Source organism: Myotis brandtii, unplaced genomic scaffold (genome assembly GCF_000412655.1).
Source record: "Myotis brandtii unplaced genomic scaffold, ASM41265v1 scaffold176, whole genome shotgun sequence".
In the NCBI taxonomy this organism is placed as follows: Eukaryota; Metazoa; Chordata; class Mammalia; order Chiroptera; family Vespertilionidae; genus Myotis; species Myotis brandtii.
Genome location: NW_005356519.1, coordinates 310,143 through 334,582, shown reverse-complemented (window position 1 = coordinate 334,582; position 24,440 = coordinate 310,143). Strand labels below are relative to the sequence as shown.

Genomic DNA, 24,440 nt, shown 5'->3' with positions numbered 1-24,440 from the left:
GAGCTAGTCAAAGTATTTATTTTGAGCCAAATATATTACACACATTTAATGCTGACAGAAATCGAAAGCTGGCTATGTGTGTGCACATGCAGGGCGATACATAAAAGTGCTTATGCCTTTGACCTGATACATAGAAATGTTTACGCCTTCGACTTAATCATCCAATTTTTAGAATTTGTTTAAGATAAATAATATGAAAAATGGAAAACGTAGCAAAGACATTTATAACAGCATTTTAAGAGGAAAATATAAAAAAACAACCGAAATAGTCAATAATTGGAAAATTATTCAAGATTTATACAGAAGTTTGATGAATGATTCTATAGCTAAGATAAATGTAGAAAAAATACAAAAGTTATGTTGAGTGAACTAAATAAAATATGAAAATGATATATAGCTTTTGATTACAACTACATACAATTCCAGTTGTATGAAAACTGGAAGAGATTGCGGGGGGAAATTACACATACAGAGTCAGAAATCCATTTCTGTCTCATTGAAAAAATTATTTAAATAAATTAAAACTATTAAATTTGCAAAAAGTTTGAGATGAGTGGTGACTAAAATGTATATTGACTAGGAAATCAGAGTTGGCCTAGACTGCCTGTTCCAGGAAGGGTTTCAGCAGCCCCTAGAAGCAACAGCTGGAAACCCAAGAGAACAAAGCACCAAAATTCGACCCAATTGTTTCAAATGCTATCTAAAATTGACCGGCCTGAAGCATCCCAGATTTCATAATCTTACTTGGACTTAATCATAAATCGCACTGATCTATTCTTCCTTTTGGTTCCTCTAATGCCTTTATGCTATAGCTTAAGAATTTTGTGATTGCTTTTTCCTAGGGAGAAACAATGATTTAGTAAGCATTCCTCCTTTGTGCAATTCCCTGTACACATTTAGCTTCCCCTTACAATCTCTTCCAGTTTTCATACACCTGGAATCGTATGTAGTTGTAATCAAAACCTATATATCATTTTCATATTTTATTTTGTTCTCTCAGCATTTAGTTAGTATTCCTCCTTTGTGAAATTCACTTTACACATCTTTAAATATGCATCTAAGTCCTCTTTTTTTAAAAAAAGAGAATTTTATCTTGATTCTTTTCAACTAGAGGTAGTTTTGATGTGATAAGAAATAATTCTTTATAATCTATCTATCTATCTATCTATCTATCTATCTATCTATCTATCTAAAGCCAACTACCAGAATGACCAGAACGACCAGAGACCAGAACACCACCGCCAGGTGGGTCGGTGGGTCCCGCCCCCCAGGGAGCAGTTAGGAGTGCCCCTAGGCAATGTGATAGGGTGCGAGTTTGATGGGGGAAAGTCGAAGAAATAGAGGGGAAGGTCTTAAGGGTCTGCAGGGTTGGGGTGGTCGGCCTGGAGTAGGTTTGGAAGGAAGGAAGAGGAAGATCTGATTGGAAAATGGCTCAGCACAGTACCTTTCTCCTTGTGAACCAGGACGGCACCAGCTGTGGACTGAATGGGCGGTTGTTTCATACAGTGGGGCCTTGACTTACGAGTGTCCCGACTAACGAGTTTTTCGAGATACGAGCCGTCTCTCGGCCGATTTTTTGCTTTGAGTTGTGAGCTAAAATTCGGGTTACGAGCCAGCTTCAGATACCCCACCGCTAGTTGGCACAGCGAACGTCACAGTGAACGCCACAACATCAGCCCAGCATCACGTCTCACTCGTTCACTTTAATGATTTGACATACGAGTAATTTCAGTTACGAGCTTGGTCACGGAACGAATTAAACTTGTAAGTCAAGGCCCCACTGTAGTAAACAGCTATCAACACCAAAGAACAGAAAAATCCTCTCCAATTAGAGGCCCTGGACTTGCAACACAATGAAGGAAACACCATTTAAGGAGGAGCTAGAAAACTTGGAAGTATGCAGCCAGAGGACTGTGGGATTGTGGGATTGTGGGATTGTGGGATTGTGGGATTGTGGAGGACGCCTGGGCGCCTACTGCTAGAACGTGATCCTATCATTGCGCATGTACATAGTCAGCCCTACAGTCCTCAGTCTCGCAGTATTTGGACGTGAATTCTGGCGGGAAATTATTTCTATTTAGGTTTGCTGTTCTGTTGTGGCGAGGAAGATCAGAATTAAAGGTTTCATTTGTTACCTTGGTTTGAAGCGGAGAACAAGAGCCCTGAGTACGACCAGCTCTACGAGGAGCACACACGCACCTCCCAGGAGCTGCAGATGAAGTGCACCGCAATCAAAGCCTTCAATGAAACCATCAAGAGATCTTCGAAGAGCAGGGCCAGACTCAAGAGAAGTGCAGCAAGGAGTATCTGGAGCGCTTCTGGCGTGAGCGCAATGACAAAGAGATGCAGAGGATCCTGCTGAACTCAGAACGGCTCAAGTCTCACATGGCCAAGATCCATGAGAGCCACATGAAGCTGGAACAGGAGCTTCGGACACAGGCCCTGAACAACTGGAAGATTGATAAGCACATGAACAGCCTGAAGCCAGACCTCATGCAGCTGCACGAGATCCAGTTGGTATGGCTCACCCAGAAAGGTGCCCGGCAGAAGAAAATCACCGAGTGGTTGGGAATCAAAACTGAGCCTGAAGAGCAGTATGCACTGATGGAGAATGAGGATGACCTCCTCACCTTGAGGAACGAACCTGGCATGTGGGCAAGATCAACCGCTCGCAGGCTGAGGAAATGCTGAACGGCAGGTGGGAGGGTACCTTCCTCATCCGTGAGAGCAGCCAGCGGGACTGCTATGCCTGCTCTGTGGTGGTGGACAGCGATACCCAGCACTGTGTCACCTACCCCACGGCCACTGGCTTGGGTTTTGTGGAGCCCTACAGCCTGTACGGGTCTCTGAAGAAGCTGGTGCTGCATTACCAGCACACCTCCCTCGTGCAACACAACGATGCACTTACCCTCACACTGGATGGTACCTTCCTCATCCGTGAGAGCAGCCAGCAGGGCTGCTATGCCTGCTCTGTGGTGGTGGACAGTGATGCTGTGTCATCTACCACATGGCCACTGGCTTGGGTTTTGCGGAGCCCTACAACCTGTACGGGTCTCTGAAGGAGCTGGTGCTGCATGACCAGCACACCTCCCTCATGCAACACAACATGCACTTACCTTCACACTGGCATATCCTGTGCGAGACCTGGGGCCCCCCACCCCCACTGACTCATACAGAGCAGGACTCCATCTTTCTGTCTGTCTGTTTCTCTTCTTTGTGAATTTTTCTCTGTCTCAATCTCTCTCTTGCTTTCTCTGAGTCTCTTCCTGTCACTCTTTCTATCCCCATTTCTGTCTTCTCTGTCTCCCTTAGTCTCTGTACCTCTAAGTCTCTGTTAGAGGAGCATACCTCCTCCACCCCATGCCCCCTTTCCCCAGGGGCACTGCCCTCCCCTGGCTCTGGCTGCCCCCACCAGTTCCTACAGTTCCCCCAAGCTCCCCCTGCCTGGACCTGCCATGTTTACAAAGGCCCCTGGGGTGCTCAGCCCCAGCCTGGTGGCCTGATTTTTAAGCCGTAGACCTGGGGTCAGGGCAGGAAGAAGGCAGAAAAGAACTTGGCTGGGCCACTTCCAAGAACCTCAGCTGTGACATTTGGGGCCAGGCAGTCCGGCCCCACAGACACAACTTCCCCTCCAAACCCTGAAGTGAAGCCCGCACCAGTTACCCCCACATGGAGCTGCTGCCCAGAAGCCCTCTTCCCCCCAAAGCAAAATTATTAAAAAATAACCTCAAGAACTGGGCCCTATCTGACCCCAGGCTTCCCAGGAACCGAGGCTGCTGCAGGTACTGCTGGGCCAGCCGAGATGCACCACTGCAGCACTCTACTTTTAGGTTTTCCAGTTCAAGTTTTTGGAGACTGCCTATTAAAACATTCCTGGTTGGAAAGTGTTTGTATAGAAACCCATAAGTATTAAGTATTTGCTGTGTTTTACCATGCTTAGCTCTCTATAAGGAATGTGGAATAATGTTAAATGCCTCATGTTCTCAAGAAGCTTGACTTTTAAAATAAAAAATAAAGAAGAAATATAAATATTAAAAATAAAGAAGAAGCTTGAGTTTTAGGGGCAAAATCAGGCATCCAGGTGAGCAGTTAGGGGCGACCAGGCCCACAGGTGAGTGGTTAGGAGCCAGTGGTCCCGGATTGCGAGAGGGATATCCAACTGCCGGTTTAGGCCTGATCTGCGGGATCGGGCCTAAACTGGCAGTCGGACATCCCCCCAAAAGTCCTGGATTGCAAGAGGGTGCAGGCCGGGCTGAGGGAACCTCTGCCCCCGCTCTGTGCATGAATTTTGTGCACTGGGCCTCTAGTTTAGTTAATAACAATAACAAACACACAATGAGCATTTATTGGGCACCATTCTGGGTGTTTATCATAGACCAATTCATTTTAGCCTCACAACAATCATACTTTGCAGGTACATTTATATTCTTCAGAGACAGAAACCAAGGAACAAAGAAGTTTATTGTTCACAATTTTACTAGTTTGAGCAGAACCAGAATGTATATACCTACCATCTAAATGAAGAGCTACTCAAGAGGGGAGGGAGGCTGGGAGACTGAGTGAAAAAGGTGAAGAGATTGAGAAGTACAGATTGGTAGTTACTAAATAGTCATAGGGATGTCAAGCTCAGCATAGGAAATATAGTCAATAATATTTTAATAACTAAGTATGGTGCTAGGTGGGTACTGAAAATATCGGGTGGGAACACTTTGTAAAGTATATGATTTTCCCAACCACTATGCTGTACACCTGAAACTAATATAAAATAATATTGAATATAAACCGTAACTGAAAAAAATAAATATAAAATAAAAAAGAATCACTCAATCACTTTTAATATTACCTCTCTTTAGCCATTACTTTTCTCCTGTTAACAATCCTGACTCTTAGCAACATAGAAACACTATATTAAAGGAGATCCCCTGATAGGCAGCTGCTTGCTAATTCCAGATTCTTCCAAATCAGAACTCAGAAGTAATTGCAATAAGTGTATGTATACAGTTAAACTCCTTAATGCCTCAAATATTGTCCGTTGCTGAGGGTGCATTATTTGGTTTAATGTGAATCCATTCCTTTGTCTCTGGTGTTCCTGTATCCCCTCTGCCCTCAGACCTTTCCTTATTCCAAAAACTGCAGCTGACCTTAACTCATACCAGGGAGAAATGTTTATCTTGCTACCAAAATTTAGAGGCTTTTCAAAGAGACTTTGAGTCTCACGACTCTTGTATCACACACTCTTCCATACTGTGCTGATAAATGGAATACCCATACAGCATTAGGATTCAATGGTGCTGGGGAACAAACCTCCAAGATGCTTTATTTTAGCCATCAGCAGCCAGCGACCTGATACTGTGAAAATCTAATGCTTCTTTCTAACGCTTTCTGATGCTTCTTTCCCCAAAATTGAATAAGTTTAAGTACAAGGAAACACTATTGGAAGTTCTTGATAAAAGGAAGTGTTTAATTTAAATCTATACATGGGCTTTCTAACTCTTTGTACCAAGTAAGTTCAGCATACTAGTAGAATTCAGAAAGAACAAAATGGATTCTCTATTTTATTGCCTCAGGCAATAAAATCTGAAATAAGATTTTCTTTTTATAGACTATGAAAGCGTGCACACACACACACACACACACACACACCACTGCCCTAGTTCTGCCTTCCCCTACACATCTAATCATGTCTATTTTTAAAAAGCTTTGACTTTTTTGGGGATGAATCTATCTTGATTTCTTGAGCCATAACAATATTGACTAGGTAAATCTAAATAGTTTAAATTGCTTAATACCTATTTGTAGTACATTAATACCTATAAACAAAAATATTAATTGTATATACAGAGTTAGCACACCATAATCAAACATACCAAGGTCATAATATTTTTACCATATGCAAGATTTTTCCTGTAAATATTATAAAATAGGTATTATACAAATGTAATTTTTTCTTCAATTATTTTTAAAAGTGCACATACACACACACACGTGTGCATACACATTGATACAGAGAGTATTAGGAGTTCTCAGGTTAAAAGAGAAACAAGGTGGTGGGGGAAGGGGGAAGGAACTGAGGAATCGGGGCAAAAAGAAAAATTTGACCCATTTTAATTCTGGCCCTGACCATTCATTTATTCATTCAACAAACATTTATTCAGTGGCCACTGCGTGACAGGCACAAGATCTAATTTATGTTCAAAAATATATGAAGAGGCTATTTTAAACTTGACTTTTTCCCTTTTTCATTTGTTTTCCAATGGATAATTTCCTTTATCATTTTTTCCACTTTAAAAAACTGAGAAATAAATATTAAAGCCAATTCAGGATTCATAGAGGCTTAGAGCAGAATGCCTCACCTCTCTCTCTCTTCTTTCGCCTTCATCCTATGACACTCCTGAGGACCGTAAATTAAAGAGCCTCTGCTTTCAGGTTACAGAAAAGACTTCAGAAAGGTGAGCAATTGTAGACTAGGCCTAGACCATAGATCATCTTAAAGTCTAACACAGTTTTGACTTCATCATGGAGGACAACTATAAAGTTTTTAAAAAAGAAAACAGTCTGATTTATTGTAAAGAGGCTTTTAGGGCTATTCACCTGGCTGTGACACGTACAGTGTAATGGAGACATTTACAAAAGTCCCTTAAATGCCCCAAGAAATTAGCTGTGGACAATAGATAGATTGAATTCAAACAACATTATAAAGAAAGCTTTGTCTGAACTTGACAACCAAGGGGAGTCAGGGGTAGGAAAATGGGAAAGTAAAAATTGTGATTAGGATAATAAGGGTATCATTAATAGAAAAGGAGAGTAGGAAGAACAGCCTGTTGGGGTGAACTAATACATTAGAATAGTGTTTGGGCTGGAAGTAAGAAACACGACAAAGAAGTCTAGATTTAAGTCTGATATTAAAAGTAATTTGTTCTCTGATTTGGTTAATTTGCCCCGGTCATTCAGATAGAAAGGGCTGGAATTTATGTCTCTGAATGCTTTTTCCTTTTTGAATAAAAAGTGTCTAATGTAAAATCAAGTCAGTTAGAAAGGATTTAAGAACTCTCCAAAAAAATTAAATATTTTAAATATATAGAGCAAAATTTAGTACATTTCAAAGCAAAGATTTTTAAAAGACAGTAGTTTTAAAAACAGATCTAACCAACTTGCGAGAGTAATGGGATAGTAAAATCTCTAGGCAGTTCTTATACTAGGCCTAGGACTTCTAAACTAACTTTTGTCTTACTTTCATCCCTTCTAAGATTGTCCTGTATAACCCACCTGTACATAACACTCTGATCACTTCTGTTTTTCATATCTGCACTGGTAATATTATTACAATACAATTTACAATCATTTTTTATATCAATTCTCCAGTGTAAACTTTCTGAGGGCAGGGATGATATCTTACTCATTTTTATATTCTAACTCTAGCACAATGTTTAATCCATAAAAGATCTCATTTTTTTCAATGTCACTTAACTTCAATTTGTATGTTTTGTCTCTGGAATGAAATAAATTCTTCAAAGGCTAGAGCCTGGTGCCTAGTACAAAGACGTGGGCACAATGGAATAATAATGACACCATTGAGTATGACGTTGGCTGAAGGTTTGTCATATATGGCCTTTATTATGTTGACGTACTTTCCTTCTATAACCATTTTATTGAGTGTTTTAATCATAAATGGATGTTGTATCTTATCAAATGCTTTTTCTACACCTATTAATAAGATCATATAATTTTTCTCTGGCCAGTGTTCTCAGTGTTTACAGCATAAGCCCACAGACAGAAGGGTCATGACTTTTAAACCTGGTCAAGGCCATGTACTTGGGTTGCAAGTTCAATCCCCAGCCCAGTCCAGGTGCATGAGGTAGGCAACCAATCAAAGTTTCTCTCTCCCTCTCTCTTTCTCTCTCTCCCTCTCTCCATCTCCTTCTCCCTTCCTCTCTCTCTAAAAATCAATAAAAATATTTTTTGAAATAAAAATAAATATGTATTAGCTGAATGACTAGAGGCATAGTGAGATAGCGTGGCTCAGGAAAGAATGCAAAGTGGGAGTCACATCTCACAACTGTGACCTCCACACAGAATCATTAACCACATACCCAACAAACATTCTCATCCAGCTGAGGTTTGCTTCCTGTTTCTCTTACCTGGCCCTTTGGAAACATTTAAGAACATTGATTTTAACAGTGAAAGGTCAAATTGCGATACAGGTAATAACTTCTCTCCTAAGATTTCTTACATCTCGGTTGAACTTGTTAAGAAGAAAGAGTTGCTAAAATAACTATGATTCAGGAAAACGTCATTTCAGCATGAAGTGCTTTAGAACTTTGGCTAGAATGCCACATTTAAGATATAACATTGTCATCTTTTACAAGTAGAGAAGGTAACTATAGCTTTCAGTGGCTCAAGTGGTATCTAGGCATTTCTGAGAGAATACTTAAAACTACATAAGATGTCTCCAGACACATAGCAATTTATGTCATTTCCACTTTTACACTATCCTAATTCTCTAAATTTATAGAATGTAATACTATTATACAAGAGCATTATGTTTACTCTTAAAAATCTTCCAACAAAAGTCTACATTTTAGTCAGACTTTTGGGGAAATAAATACATAACCATTATGGATGAACTAGATTTATTTCCAATCAAGGTTCAAACTATTTTGAGAACAAGGAAACACCAATCATAGAAAAGAAACTAAATTTGACCATGGAATGATTTTCTAATCAAAACCAAAGTGCATAACAGCTAACAAATTTATACACATTCTATCATTCTTTTTCTTTCTAAACAACCATTAACTACATAACCAGTCACTATAAAGAAACGCTAGACATGCCAAAATACTAACTTGTTACTTATGGTCAGCAGGATATTTAAAACAACATTCCCTGGTGAATCCAGGGTCATTCACTCATGAACATTGAAATGAGAACATTGCAGATGATTATTTCCCTCTGACACTCACATTCCAAAGTTTTTTTTAATTGCCACCAAATTTTAATCCCTATCCTATTTTTCTTCCCTATATATTCATCTTCTTTCAATTTTGAGAATAAAGAAGAGGCATTGAAGGGAATTAGCAGTGATATTTTAACAATAATATGGCAAGACTCATGGGAATGTCTGAGTTTTGCAAATTATCTCAACTTCAAAAAGTTCCAAGGGAGCAACATGCACAAAGGCAAATCAAAGTAACATTTTATTAATAACTGTTCAAATAGCAGATAGATTTGAGGCCTAAGTGCAATCTTTTCCTTTATCCAAAAAATAAGTAGAACCAGCACATTCAGTTGAAAGGAACATAGAAAAGAAAGGAGAAAAAGCAAGCTAGGTACCTAGAGAAAGGTGTCTGAATACACAATTCATAGCTTTGAAGATGTAAGAATCAAAATTCTCTCTCTCTCTTTCTCTCTCTCTCCCCCGCCCCGCCTTGCCTCCCTGCATTAAACAAGTACATATATCCAACCTATACATCAGTTTCCAAATTATAATATATTATTATATATTATTGTTATATATTATTATTATATATTATTATTAACTTGTAGTACTTTCCTTGGTTGTTGTTGAAACCATGCAGGTTTAGCTTTAAGCTCCAATTTACTCCAGTGGAAGGAGGAGGTAAGTCAATGTCCATATAACTTTCTCTGTATCCCCTCCTTTTTCTCCTTCTATCTGTCTTTATCCTCCCCTAGACATTTGGTTCCTACCTCAACTAATTATGAATTACAATTATCTTTCAGCCAATATCTGATATTTGAGGGGCCAATGTTACCAGCAACTTTTTGAGAGAGGCATGGATAAGGAAACTGTTTCTTTTCATTTAAACCAATGTGGCTTCAATTCCTAGTCATATATTTAGTGCTCATCAATGTCACTTTCTCAAGGAGACTGTTCCTGGCCTCTTGATCAAAATGAAATACCTCTGTGTTTTATGTTTCCCCTTTGTAATCCTAATCACATAGTTATTTGTCATTTGTAAGACTGCCTTTCTTGTTAGAATGTAAGCCCTATAAAGGCAGGCAGATGGCCACAAGCCCATACAGCACATCTGTGCTGCTTAGATAAAGGTCTCCCTTCCCCACGCCACATGTGGGCCTTCGCCAAGGATCAGGCTGACCAAGGGGAATGCTGCCTGCACTTCAGTCCACTCATGCCCTTGGCAGGAATTTGCCCAACACACACAATGCCCTAAAGGCAAAGACCATAACTGTGTTTTTTCCATTATAATCCCAGTACCTAACACAGAGTCTGGCACAAGGAAGATGCTTAATAATTATTTAGCAAATTGAATTTTAATACTTGAAATTTTGACATTGAAAAGACCTAATTATAAAAATAGCCTTTCAATTAATATGCCCAATTTATTTCCTACATCTTTCCCTTTTTACCCCTTTTAAAACACATACACACAAACACACACATAATCTTCACACAATGTAAATTTTTGTTCCAAGTCTGTCATCCAAAATTATCTGCTTATAATAGTCTTACTACTATAATCTAGCTTTACAATGAAAGTTTCAGAGGTAAAGTAGAAAAATTATAGAAGTTAACACAATGTATTATTACAAATTTTCTCCCCTGTTAATAACTATTAATATATTTTTTAAACATTAAGTCTCTATTTTTACCTCCCTGTCCCATAGAGTTTGTAAAGTCCTCCTGTATTCTCTTGATAAAATGGGGCTCTATTTGAATGTAGAGATTGCTTTCTGTATCTTGCAATCCTTAAAGAAAAATATTTTAATGCAATCAGGGCATTGATTTTGATCAAAAATATATGTGTGGGAGATATGCATAAATGAAATTCCCAGCAATAAGTTATACCCAAATAGAACAAACTGCATCAAAAAATTAAGAGACTTGCCATGGCTGGGCATGCCCAAGCAGGGGTGTTGAGCATTAGAGGGAATTGAGCAAAAGAAATAAAAAGAGAGAGAGAGAGAACTCATGGCCATAGACAACAGTATAGTGATTGTGAGGGGGGTGGATGTGGAAGAGAGCATAGAGTAGATAAATGGTAATAAAAAAATTTTTATTTAAATTTTTTTTAATATATTTTATTGATTTTTTACAGAGAGGAAGGGAGAGGGATAGAGAGTTAGAAACATCGATGAGAGAGAAACATCGACCAGCCGCCTCCTGCACACCTCCTACTGGGGATGTGCCCGCAACCAAGGTACATGCCCTTGACGGGAATCGAACCCAGGACCTTTCAGTCCGCAGACCGACGCTCTTCCACTGAGCCAAACCGGTCTGGCTATTTAAATTTTTAAAAAATGAAAAACACATCAGATAAATCTCAATTGAAGGACATTCTACAAAATGTCTGGTCAGCACTCATCAAAACTGTCAGTCATCAAAAACAAGAAAAGTCAAAAAACTGTCACAACCAAGAAAAGCCTAAGGATATGTAATAACTACATGTAATATGGTATTCTGGACCTGATTCTGGAACAGAAGAGCATTAAGAAATAACTAGTCCATACTGCCCAAAGCAATCTATAGATTCAATGCACTCCCCATTAAAATACCAATGGCATATTTCACAGACCTAAAATACTCTCCAAAAATTTGTGTGGAATAAAAAAAGACCCCAAATAGCTGCAGCAATCCTGAGAAAGAACAAACTTGGAGGATTCACAAAATCGTGCATATAAGCATAACCAATGGACACAGACAGTAGAGGGGTGAGGGCATGTGCCTGGGGGCGGGGGCGTGGGTGGGAAGAGGTCAATGAGGGGAAAAACATGTAATACTTTCAACAATAAAGAATTTTTTTTAAAAAAATAAGGAAATCTGAATAAAGTATAGATATTTGTTAAATTATTTTAAAAAAAGAAATGAGTTGGCATTTGTCAGAGATATCATAAAGAGATTTCTGCAGGAAGGAGGAAAGTTACTGGAGAACTATATTCTCAACTTCTCCTAAGAATACATGTTCTGCTGCCCAAAAAAGGGAGTACTACCCCTACCCGCTATGAATGCAAATTGAAAGGTATTTTATTAATTATCCTTTATGGATAGCAAATGTAATAGAATTGCTAGGAATACATTTTGTTGTGAGTTCACTGATGAAATCTCAAGGTTAGTTTGACTCACTTCTGCATCCCAAGGCTGTGCTCCTACCAGGGCTGCAGCTACTGAACCTTCCAGAGCTCAGACTCCGGAACAGACTTCAGTCTACCCAGTGGAGCAGCTCTACTGAATCATGTTTTCAGGGTTTGGGGTCAGAGCCAGCATTAATGGCTATCTCTGCCACTAACTAGCTGTGCATGCCCTTGAGCAAGTCATTTAAATTCTCAATGCCTCATTTCCTGCTCTGGAAAATTAGGATAGAAGGAATACCAACATCATCTGGGCTATTGTGAGAAGTAAATGGGTGAATATATAGAAAGTACTTAGAATCCTGCCTGACACGGGTAAGTACCCAATAAATGTTAACCGTATGCTGTTGGGTAATTTTCTTTCTTTTCTGTGCCTTAGTTTTCTCATTTATAAAGCATGTACCAAAATAACATTCTACCTTAGAGCGGTGTGAAAACCACAGGAGAGACATAAAAAGGCTTTGGAATATTTATCAGCTCCTATGCAAATACTAGGAGGGAATAAAACTAATATTATGAACTTTAAGCAAATTTTTTCCTATCTCTCTTCCTTCAGTTGCAAACACTTTTAAACTATTTTCCTATTCACTCTGTAAGAGAAATGTTTCACTAAAAAGAGCTAGGAATTTTACATGAGAGTAGACAATAGTTGTAGAAATAAAGGCATTTTTGCCTGTAAGCTTCTAGAAATGGGTTTTAGCATTTTTCTACATATAAAAGACTGGGGCATTTTTAGTATTACAGAGTGAACTAAAAATATGCTACATAAAAAATATAAAAGCATTCTTTCAGAAGCAGAACAAATCTCTCATTCCTGAGTCTCCCACTATTTACTTCTGCAAGTACTCCCTAGTACATCGATTCATAAAGCAGCCTATCAGAGGTGCAGGGAGCAGAATGACCTCCAACAAAAAGAAAGAGCAACATCTTCTCAAAATGGGGGACAGAAGATAGAAGAAATGAGCAAAGCCTCTATGAATTGCTCCCAGAGGCCGGCTTGACCTTTCACGTTCAAGCTGCTGTACAGTGCGTTCCACTTCAGTTTTTCAAAGAAATTTTACAATTTCCCAAACTTGGGTAACTGAGAGCCAAAACTTAAAGATGCAAATACAAAGTGTTGCATTTAGAGCAAAGAAAGGATTGCCTATGTGCATGATGGATAAGTCAATAGTGGGTCCTATGAATGAGGCTGAGGAAGGGGGTAGGTGGTTTACAACCATGACATGTGTCCACAGTGTGATATGCTAACAAAGTAATTGAAGAAAGTATTAAACTTAATATGTCATTGTTTTCTTATTATAAAAGTGGTATATGGCTGTTGTAGAAAAGCTTGAAAATAATGAAATACATATTTTTTAAATATTTATATATAACTAGAGGCCTAGTGCACAAAATTCATGCATGGGAGGGGGGTCCCTCAGCCTGGCCTGTACCCTCTCCAATCCAGGACCCCTCGGGGGATGTCCAACTGCTGGTTTAGGCCTGATCCCACAGTCAAATCCCTCTCACAATCCAGGACGACTGGCTCCTAACCACTCGCCTGCCTGCCTGACTAATCGCCCCTAACCACCTCTACCTTCCGGCCTGATGCACCTAACTGCTCCCATGCCAGCCTGATCGCCCCTAATTGCCTCTGTCTGCCAACCTGATTGCCCCTAACTGCCCTCCCCTGCCAGCCTGATCGCCCCCTAACTGCTCCCCCTGCCGGCCTGATCACCCCCTAATTGCTCCCCTCTGCTGGCCTGATCACCCCTTAACTGCTCCCCCCTGACAACCTGATCACCCCCTAACTGCTCCCCCCTGCCGGCCTGATCGCCCCCTAACTGCCTCTGCCTCAGCCCCTGCCACCGTGGCTTTGTCCGGAAGGATGTCTGGAAGATGTCTGGTCTAATTAGCATATTACCCTTTTATTAGATATAAATATATACACACAGAGAGAGAGACAATACAAATATTTTCCTACCCTCAAAACTTGGAAATAACTCAGGTAACATTAGACCTTAGATTCTAAGCTCCCTGATGGCCATTATCTTCACATAAGGATGAGCAAAGAGACATGATCCCTGCCCTTAAAGAGGTTATCAAGGACCCTTCTCCTTCAAGTCTTTACTCAGATGTCATTCTATTTAAATTTTCCCTCCAGTGCTCCCTGTTTAACTTTTCTCCATAGTACTGAACATGTTTGAAAATATATATTTAATAATTATACTTGTTCATGTGCCACATTCATTAAGAAACGTAGATCATAAGTGATTAGTTTGATCCAATATTATGTTTTTCTAATCTCTTTTGTTTATTATTTCTCTATTCTCACTAAAATGTTGGCTTGCTATAGTATTCCCAGAGTTTAAACAGTATCTGACACAGAGGAGGTAACCAATACATACTTGCTGACTGAATTAACAAGTGAAGAGAGATCGAATAAAAACACACTGCAATGGACCTTCCTCCTAATAATTATAAACTGTTTTAATTAATTTAATTGTTTAATTTTAGTTGGTTTAATAATTATAAACCAGTCCAATAGGAGAGGACTGGGTAAATTGTGATTCTTCTGTAAAATGAAATATATGAAAAATATGTATTTCCATATTTAATAGCATGCAAAATCTCCATGGTATTTGTTAGATGTTCAAAGTAAGATTGTGAAAAAACATATATAATGTCACCCCATTTTCAATACATATACACATATTTGTATGTTCATATTGGTATGTATTACCTACTATGTGCCTGGCGTTATGCTACAAGTTCACACAGATGAAAAAAGTATACTCAGGAAACAGATATATAAAAAGAATGATGATACAGTTTGATAGGCACTATAATGAATATACAGGGTGAGGCAAAAGTAGATTTACAGTTGTGAGTCCACGGAACAGAGTTTATTCTTGTATTACTATTTATTATCATATTACTTTCCATATGAACAACTGTAAACTTACTTTTCCTCCCACCCTGTGTGGACATTCCTTCTGCTTTAGGAAATGTCTGGCTTCTTGAGAAAATGAATAAGGAAAGGTGGGAACAGTTATCTCGCTAGGAAAGGCACTTTATTGTCTGCATGCTGACTTTAATGTCCACGCCGCCAGGGAAAATGTCTCCTTGTTGATGCAGGTGATGATTCAATGTTCTACTTGCCATTCGAAAGCAAGGCCACTACTTCTGAATTATTCACAACCACAATGAGATCTTACAAATGAGATAGAGATTATAACCGCCTTGATATCATTAAGTTCGCCCTGATTATAGATTGGGAACAGGGTGGAGGTCAGAGAATTGCAAAGAAACAAGCTCCTGCTTTCAGCACACATTCCACTACAGGGTGCTGTATCTGCTCCGTACTGATCTGAGGAAGACTTTTTTTTTTTTGGCTTTTTCCCCCCACTGTCCTTATTGCACCAAAGAAAACAGAGGCTTGGAAACTCAATCTATCACGATCCACCCCGTTTGTCATCAGTACAATGTGTCATTTGCAAGTTCATCCAGTATCTCTCATTACAGGGTGTGGAGCAGCTAAGAATAGCTGCAGAACTTGACTCTAAGCTGCTTGCTGGGAAGCACTGAACTTACTGCGTGACTCACTGTGGCATGCACATTCTCGGGAGAGTGCTGATAAAGAAGCAGCCTTTCAGCAAGGGAAGGGGGAGGGCCTTTTAACAAGTTGCTGTAACTGCTGAGAACTTTGTAGTAGTGCTATGGCTGCACTGCTTTGGTCCTGTGGTAAGAAAGGGCAAATCTGCAGATAGGCAACACTCCAGCAGATCAGAAAGTGTCACGTGGCTACATTTCTCTCACGCAGCTCAGATAACAAAGTTGGATGCTTTCCTTTAAGTAAAATTTGCTCTCTGAAATAAGCTTTGGTCCTGAAGAGCACCACACGCCTGGATAGCAGAGCCGAGGTTTAACAAACAGCCCGGGGGTGCTTTGTGGAGCCTTCATTTCAAGTCCTGCATTATTTATTGTATTAGCCACCAGTGGACTTGTATCAGCAAACCATCTCAGAAAATCCCCAGTGGATACCATTCTCCAATACACACTTCAAAACCTGAAAATAAAGTGAAACTAACAATAACAGGGAAATTTTACTCGGCTAGGCGCTGTGGTAAGCTCTTCACTTACATTTTCTCATTTAATTTTCACAATAACTCTACAAGGTATATTAGCTTATTATGACTGAATCACATTCAGTTATGTGCCCATGGTCACAAAACTAGTAATCATAATGGCATTCTGCAGTTGGGTTTATTTTCTTCTGTTTTTAATTTCATGACCACCTGCTATGGTAAATCAAGAAATTAATATCACATCACTTGAACTTTATAATAGGATTTTTTCCCATGTCCCTGACGATGGTAAGTACTACTAATAATTCAGATTTCACATTGCATTTGCCTGGAAGGAGAATTAGAAGAAAAGAAAGATATATTCTCTAAACTGTGAGAGAAGAAACATCTTGAATGAGGTTTTAAAGGTAGAAAAATATAAACATCATCCCTTTAATATGTCAAAGTTCTAGTACCAAGCACATTCTTTCATCTTATGAAATAGCTGATATATTTATAACTGTTCTGAATCATATGGGAAGTCTATATGGTTCAACCCACCAGATAACACAGCTTCAGGCTCAGATCAAGGAGACTGAGGTTCAAGTCCTGGTACTGTCACAATCAGGTCTGTGACCTTGGCACATGATTATTGCTCTCAGTCATAGGTCCTTTCATTGTGAAATGGGGCTTTGGAAAGTGCCCACCTTTGTGAGAAGATAATGTGTACAAAGCACCTGCTGGAGCCCCGTCCCACAGTCAGCCGTCAATGATGCTATGAAGTAACCATTGTATATGTTTTTTCAACCATGCCAATAAGCCACCAATCCACATACCTTCCTCTCACATTACCTCTTCATTCCAAGTAGAGGGGCATAATAAGAGCCCTCATTTGCAATGCCATTGCTTTTTTCTGTGAAATAGTAACAAATTCACTTGAGAACCCAAACAAGATTCAATTCTACACTCTAATTTATTCTCTCATTCTAGCAATACATGCTTAAAATTTGTCACATTGTTTTCTCATATTTCTATCTTGGATCATCACTCTCCTCTTTTTAAGAAGCATATTTTTACTCTATTTTGTCTGTAAAGAAACAGCAAGCAAATAGCATTCTTGAATGAGTGGTAAGACTAGTGATTACAACTCAAGGAATTTTTTTAAATATATTTTTTGTTGATTTTAGAGAGGAAGGGAGAGGGAGAGAGAGAGTGATAGAAACATCAATGATGAGAGAGAATCATTGATATGCTGCCTCCTGTATGCCCCCTACAGGGGATCAAGCCTGCAACCTGGGCATGTGCCCTGACCGGGAATTAAACCATGACCTCCTGGTTCATAGGTCAATGCTCAACCACTGAACCATACCAGCTGGGCTTAAGGAATTTTTAGTACAATTATATAAACATTACTCACAATGTTTATCCATTTTTTAACTTTTTTATTGATGTTAGAGAGAGAAAGGGCGAGCGGAACATTGATTTGTCGTTTATCCATTTTTATATAGATAACTATTTACTGTTTCTGTTATTTTGTGTAAAGAAATACAGATATCTGTGTCTTTTAAAGGTAAAAATGCTAATTCTTTCTCTAAATTTGTGTTATTTAAACATAACCTAAATCTTTTTTTATTTTTTTGCCAGAATTGCAGAAGCTATATAGATGTTCTCAATGGATGACTGAACAATAGATAGATGAATTTTAAGTTTTTCTTCTGCCCCAAGAGTGTCATGATTTTGATAGGAGCTTAATATACTTTCCTGACCCCATTGTTCCTTTACTTCCTGTTCCACTTCATTGGTCCCAGTGTGGCTATTTATCACAGTTGTCCCACAAACACCCAGTTTGACATTCAGCACAGCCAAGGATTATATAATTCTTCTCCAGGATCTAGTGATTGGGCAAAGGGTTATGCCTTACACCTAATTTTGGCAAGTTAAGAGTCCTCACTACTAATTTGCTAGCTTGAGACTGTCACCATCCATCTTTTCCACGGTATCCTACGATCCCACCTAAGAGTGAGTCCAACACAGAGAAGCCAGAAGACAGAGAAAGGCAGAACAGCAATGAGATGCAAAGAGGCAGAACACTGAACACAGCATTTGAACTCCTAAATTCAGCAGCGCCTAAAGTCCATAGCCTGTGTCTTCCAGGTACACCAGCCAATGATGTCCTTTTTATCAGCAGCAAATTGAGTTGAATTTCTGTGACCAGCAACCAAAACCAAAATCTGTGCATATGCTTAATCCATAGTAAGTGCTTATTAAATCATATCTATGTGTCAACAACCATGCTTTAAAAATTATAGGCTTTTATAGTTAGACTAGAGGCCCGGTGCCTCAGCCTGGCCTCCGAGATCGGGCTGAAACCGACTCTCTGATATCCCCTGAGGGGTCCTGGATTGCGAGAGGGAGCAGGCCAGGCCGAGGTACACCACTGGTGCACAATCAGGGCTGGGGAGGGATGTGGAAGGTTGACCAGCCAGGGAGGGACCGCGGGAAGGCTCCAGGGTGTGTCTGGCCCATCTCGCTCAGTCACGATCAGCTGGACCCCAACAGCAAGATAACCTACCAGTCGGAACATCTGCCCTCTGGTGGTCAGTGCATGTCATAGCAAGCGGTTGAGTGGCCTTAGCATATCATTAGCATATTACCCTTTGATTGGTTGAATGGATGACCGGATGACCAGACGACTGGACACTTAGCATATTAGGCTTTTATTACATAGGATTAGACCATAGAGATATATTTTTGTTCTCAGAGACACAGAGAGATTAAAGTGTTTCTCACAATCAAATTGTTCTTCATTTGCATACCTCCTAAGATCAGAAACCAGATTTCATTTCTGTTATAAGTTATATACACCCCCAAATTATCTACAACATGGGTGACACTATCAGAAATAATTAAGGCCTCAGAGAGACATTAGAAGTTCTCAGGAACAAGTAATGAGGGGGATAAATGAAGAGACTATTTCCAGTTGAGTTTAGGGGTGTTTTGTATGTTGTGGATTTTGTACTTTTTCAAACAAGATTAAGATAATCAGCAAATTAGAATTTTCTGTTTAGCATATTACCCTTTGATTGGTTGAATGGATGACCGGATGACCAGACGACTAGACACTTAGCATATTTGCTTTTATTACATAGGATTAGACCATAGAGATATATTTTTGTTCTCAGAGACACAGAGAGATTAAAGTGTTTCTCACAATCAAATTGTTCTTCATTTGCATACCTCCTAAGATCAGAAACCAGATTTCATTTCTGTTATAAGTTATATACACCCCAAATTACAATATGGGTGACACTATCAGGAATAATTAAGGCCTCAGAGAGACATTAGAAGTTATCAGGAACAAGTAATGGGGGGGGGGCGTAAATGAAGAGACTATTTCCAGTTGAGTTTAGGGGTGTTTTGTATGTTGTGGATTTTGTACTTTTTCAAACAAGATTAAGATAATCAGCAAATTAGAATTTTCTGTTTCTGTTATTATTACCCATTCCCTGCTTTTGTGTTGCACTGAAAATGAAAAGAAAAAAAAAAACAATATATGAAGTGGCTTAAATTTAAAATACTAAGCAATTTATTACAAAGATTGTGCATTGATTTTAAACACCTGAAAGGCACTATATTATGTATCATAAACAAAAGATGACCAAAACATGCTCACTGTAGGATATAGCGCTTCAGATGTTAATACTACATATTAACTATTAAATAACTTCAAACTAGGTATGTTAATGCTACATAGCAACACTAATACTAGACAACACCAAGTCCAAGTTGCAGCCTGGGTGTGGTTGTGGGGAAAAGAGGTGCAGAGCAGGGAGCACAAAGGAGATGCAGATAAACTCCTTCTGACAGACAAGGGAGGCTTTCTTGGAAAAGTGACCTTTGAGCTGGCTTTGCCAAAGAGCTGGATTTCAAAAGTCTGAGCTGGAAACATGGTGGAACAAAAGCTTGCAGCAGTAGTCAGCGGCATGAGGACAGAAACTCGGAAGTCCAGCAAATGTTGGTAAACACAACAGGCTCAGATCCATAGGAGTTCATGTGCAAGATCAGCATACAGAAACCGTTAGTGTTAGGTGAAGAACACCAGGAGAAGAGCTTACTGTCTTCAGTGGCCTTTTAGAATTCTCAAAACGTCAAGGAGTTTAGGGGACTAATACAATGAGGTCCATGCAACTTGCCAGAATATTAAAAATGCACTACATTACCCAATTATCTATGGTAACCAATGTGGCAGAACACGCCTCTTCAACCACCCTTTTATGTTTCAGCATTAAAAATTTAGAGTTGAACTATAAAAATAGTCAGCCCATCACTGTTTATATTACCAAAAATCAAAAGCAAACAAAATTATAAATTATCTACATGTCAAGCAGCGGATTGTCAAATAAATTATACTATCAACACTATTCCAACAAATTCACATTGTAGAATAATATTGAATGAGAACAATAATGTTCATATATGTTGTTAAGTGAGAAGAAAAGAGGTTATCAAACACTATATACAGAATTAACCTGTGTGCTTTGTGTTGTATGTGTATATGCGCGGATGTAAAGCAAGGAGATTATACTCCAAGGCATATGGAGTATATGCCAGGTGATAAGATTACATACATATATATGGTAAGTGCTTTCATTTTCTTCCCTTTGCTTATTTATGCTTAAGCTGAGAATTCATATTACTCTTGTAATATAAATATATAGAGAGATACATATAGTTATATATGAATATGTATGTACTTATGGATGTACAAGGCTTAATTCTTTACCTGGGAGAAAGTGAATTTAAAGTAAACACTGAGATTCAGATGTTTACTGAGAAAGAACCAGAGGAAGTAACTGGTGGTCAGTGCATGTCATAGCAAGCGGTTGAGTGGCCTTAGCATATCATTAGCATATTACGCTTTAATTGGTTGAATGGATGACCGGATGACCAGACGACTGGACACTTAGCATATTAGGCTTTTATTACATAGGATTAGACCATAGAGATATATTCTTGTTCTTAGAGACACAGAGAGATTAAAGTGTTTCTCACAATCAAATTGTTCTTCATTTGCATACCTCCTAAGATCAGAAACCAGATTTCATTTCTGTTATAAGTTATATACACCCCCAAATTATCTACAACATGGGTGACACTATCAGAAATAATTAAGGCCTCAGAGAGACATTAGAAGTTCTCAGGAACAAGTAATGAGGGGGATAAATGAAGAGACTATTTCCAGTTGAGTTTAGGGGTGTTTTGTATGTTGTGGATTTTGTACTTTTTCAAACAAGATTAAGATAATCAGCAAATTAGAATTTTCTGTTTCTGTTATTATTACCCATTCCCTGCTTTTGTGTTGCACTGAAAATGAAAAGAAAAAAAAACAATATATGAAGTGTCTTAAATTTAAAATACTAAGCAATTTATTACAAAGATTGTGCATTGATTTTAAACACCTGAAAGGCACTATATTATGTATCATAAACAAAAGATGACCAAAACATGCTCACTGTAGGATATAGCGCTTCAGATGTTAATACTACATATTAACTATTAAATAACTTCAAACTAGGTATGTTAATGCTACATAGCAACACTAATACTAGACAACACCAAGTCCAAGTTGCAGCCTGGGTGTGGTTGTGGGGAAAAGAGGTGCAGAGCAGGGAGCACAAAGGAGATGCAGATAAACTCCTTCTGACAGACAAGGGAGGCTTTCTTGGAAAAGTGACCTTTGAGCTGGCTTTGTCAAAGAGGATTATTTCAAAAGTCTGAGCTGGAAACATGGTGGAACAAAAGCTTGCAGCAGTAGTCAGCAGCATGAGGACAGAAACTCGGAACAGCGTATGTTAGTCAGCAGCATGAGGACAGAAACTCGGAAGTCCAGCGTATGTTGGTAAACACAACAGGCTCAGATCCATAGGAGTTCATGTGCAAGATCAGCATACAGAAACCGTTAGTGTTAGGTGAAGAACACCAGGAGAAGAGCTTACTGTCTTCAGTGGCCTTTTAGAATTCTCAAAACGTCAAGGAGTTTAGGGGACTAATACAATGAGGTCCATGCAACTCGCCAGAATATTAAAAATGCACTATATTACCAAATTACCTATGATAACCAATGTGGCAGAACACGCCTCTTCATCCACCCTTTTATGTTTCAGCATTAAAAATTTTGAGTTGAACTATAAAAATAGTCAGCCCATCACTGTTTATATTACCAAAAATCAAAAGCAAACAAAATTATAAATTATCTACATGTCAAGCAGCGGATTGTCAAATAAATTATACTATCAACACTATTCCAACAAATTCACATTGTAGAAGAATATTGAATGAGAACAATAATGTTCATACATGTTGTTAAGTGAGAAGAAAAGAGGTTATCAAACACTATATACAGAATTAACCTGTGTGCTTTGCGTTGTATGTGTATATGTGCGGATGTAAAGCAAGGAGATTATACTTCAAGGCAAATGGAGTATATGCCAGATGATAAGATTACATACATATATATGGCAAGTGCTTTCATTTTCTTCCCTTTGCTTGTTTATGCTTAAGCTGAGAATTCATATTACTCTTGTAATGTAAATATATAGAGAGATACATATAGTTATATATGAATATGGATGTACAAGGCTTAATTCTTTACCTGGGAGAAAGTGAATTTAAAGTAAACACTGAGATTCAGATGTTACACCAAGTCCAAGTTGCAGCCTGGGTGTGGTTGTGGGGAAAAGAGGTGCAGAGCAGGGAGCACAAAGGAGATGCAGATAAACTCCTTCTGACAGACAAGGGAGGCTTTCTTGGAAAAGTGACCTTTGAGCTGGCTTTGTCAAAGAGCTGGATTTCAAAAGTCTGAGCTGGAAACATGGTGGAACAAAAGCTTGCAGCAGTAGTCAGCAGCATGAGGACAGAAACTCGGAAGTCCAGCGTATGTTGGTAAACACAACAGGCTCAGATCCATAGGAGTTCATGTGCAAGATCAGCATACAGAAACCGTTAGTGTTAGGTGAAGAACACCAGGAGAAGAGCTTACTGTCTTCAGTGGCCTTTTAGAATTCTCAAAACGTCAAGGAGTTTAGGGGACTAATACAATGAGGTCCATGCAACTCGCCAGAATATTAAAAATGCACTATATTACCAAATTACCTATGATAACCAATGTGGCAGAACACGCCTCTTCATCCACCCTTTTATGTTTCAGCATTAAAAATTTTGAGTTGAACTATAAAAATAGTCAGCCCATCACTGTTTATATTACCAAAAATCAAAAGCAAACAAAATTATAAATTATCTACATGTCAAGCAGCGGATTGTCAAATAAATTATACTATCAACACTATTCCAACAAATTCACATTGTAGAAGAATATTGAATGAGAACAATAATGTTCATACATGTTGTTAAGTGAGAAGAAAAGAGGTTATCAAACACTATATACAGAATTAACCTGTGTGCTTTGTGTTGTATGTGTATATGCGCGGATGTAAAGCAAGGAGATTATACTCCAAGGCATATGGAGTATATGCCAGGTGATAAGATTACATACATATATATGGTAAGTGCTTTCATTTTCTTCCCTTTGCTTATTTATGCTTAAGCTGAGAATTCATATTACTCTTGTAATGTAAATATATAGAGAGATACATATAGTTATATATGAATATGTATGTACTTATGGATGTACAAGGCTTAATTCTTTACCTGGGAGAAAGTGAATTTAAAGTAAACACTGAGATTCAGATGTTTACTGAGAAAGAACTTGAGGAAGTAAATGAATGAATGCTCTCTGTTTCTGAAATAAGAGCTCTGCCTACTACACAACTTAGTCAAACCCTTCAAAAACCAATAGTCAAACTTCAATTTGTTTATTTCATTCTGAGACAATTCTTAAGCTACCATCAACATTTCAGTCAGAATACATGCAATGTTGAACTTTACCATAATAAAATTTCATGTAATATATATTTTAAATAACTAGAATAAAGGAACTAAGCTCTTTCATTTCCTTTCAACATTATCTCACAAGGACCTTTCAAAATTATTTAATGACTAGAGGCCTGGTGCACAAAAATTTATGCACTCAGGGGGGAGGAGGAGGGGTCCCTCAGCCCGGCCTGTGCCCTCTTGCAGTCTGGGACCCCTCAGGGGATTACCACCTGCTCGCTTAGGCCCGCTCCCTGGGGGATTGGGCCTAAATTGGCAATCAGACATCCCTCTGGCAGCCCAGGAGCCCTTGGGGGATGTCCACTTGCCAGCGGGGAGCAGGCCTAAGCTGCAGTC

At 38.9% G+C, this 24,440-nt stretch overlaps 1 protein-coding gene and 1 pseudogene across 2 annotated transcripts in view; one reads left to right on the top strand and one right to left on the bottom strand.

Annotated features, from left to right (window-relative positions):
* Nucleotides 1–24,440, bottom strand: part of MLIP (muscular LMNA-interacting protein) — a 243,626-nt gene that overhangs the window by 181,522 nt on the left and 37,664 nt on the right. The window lies entirely within an intron of this gene.
* Nucleotides 1,898–3,059, top strand: LOC102262044 (annotated as a pseudogene).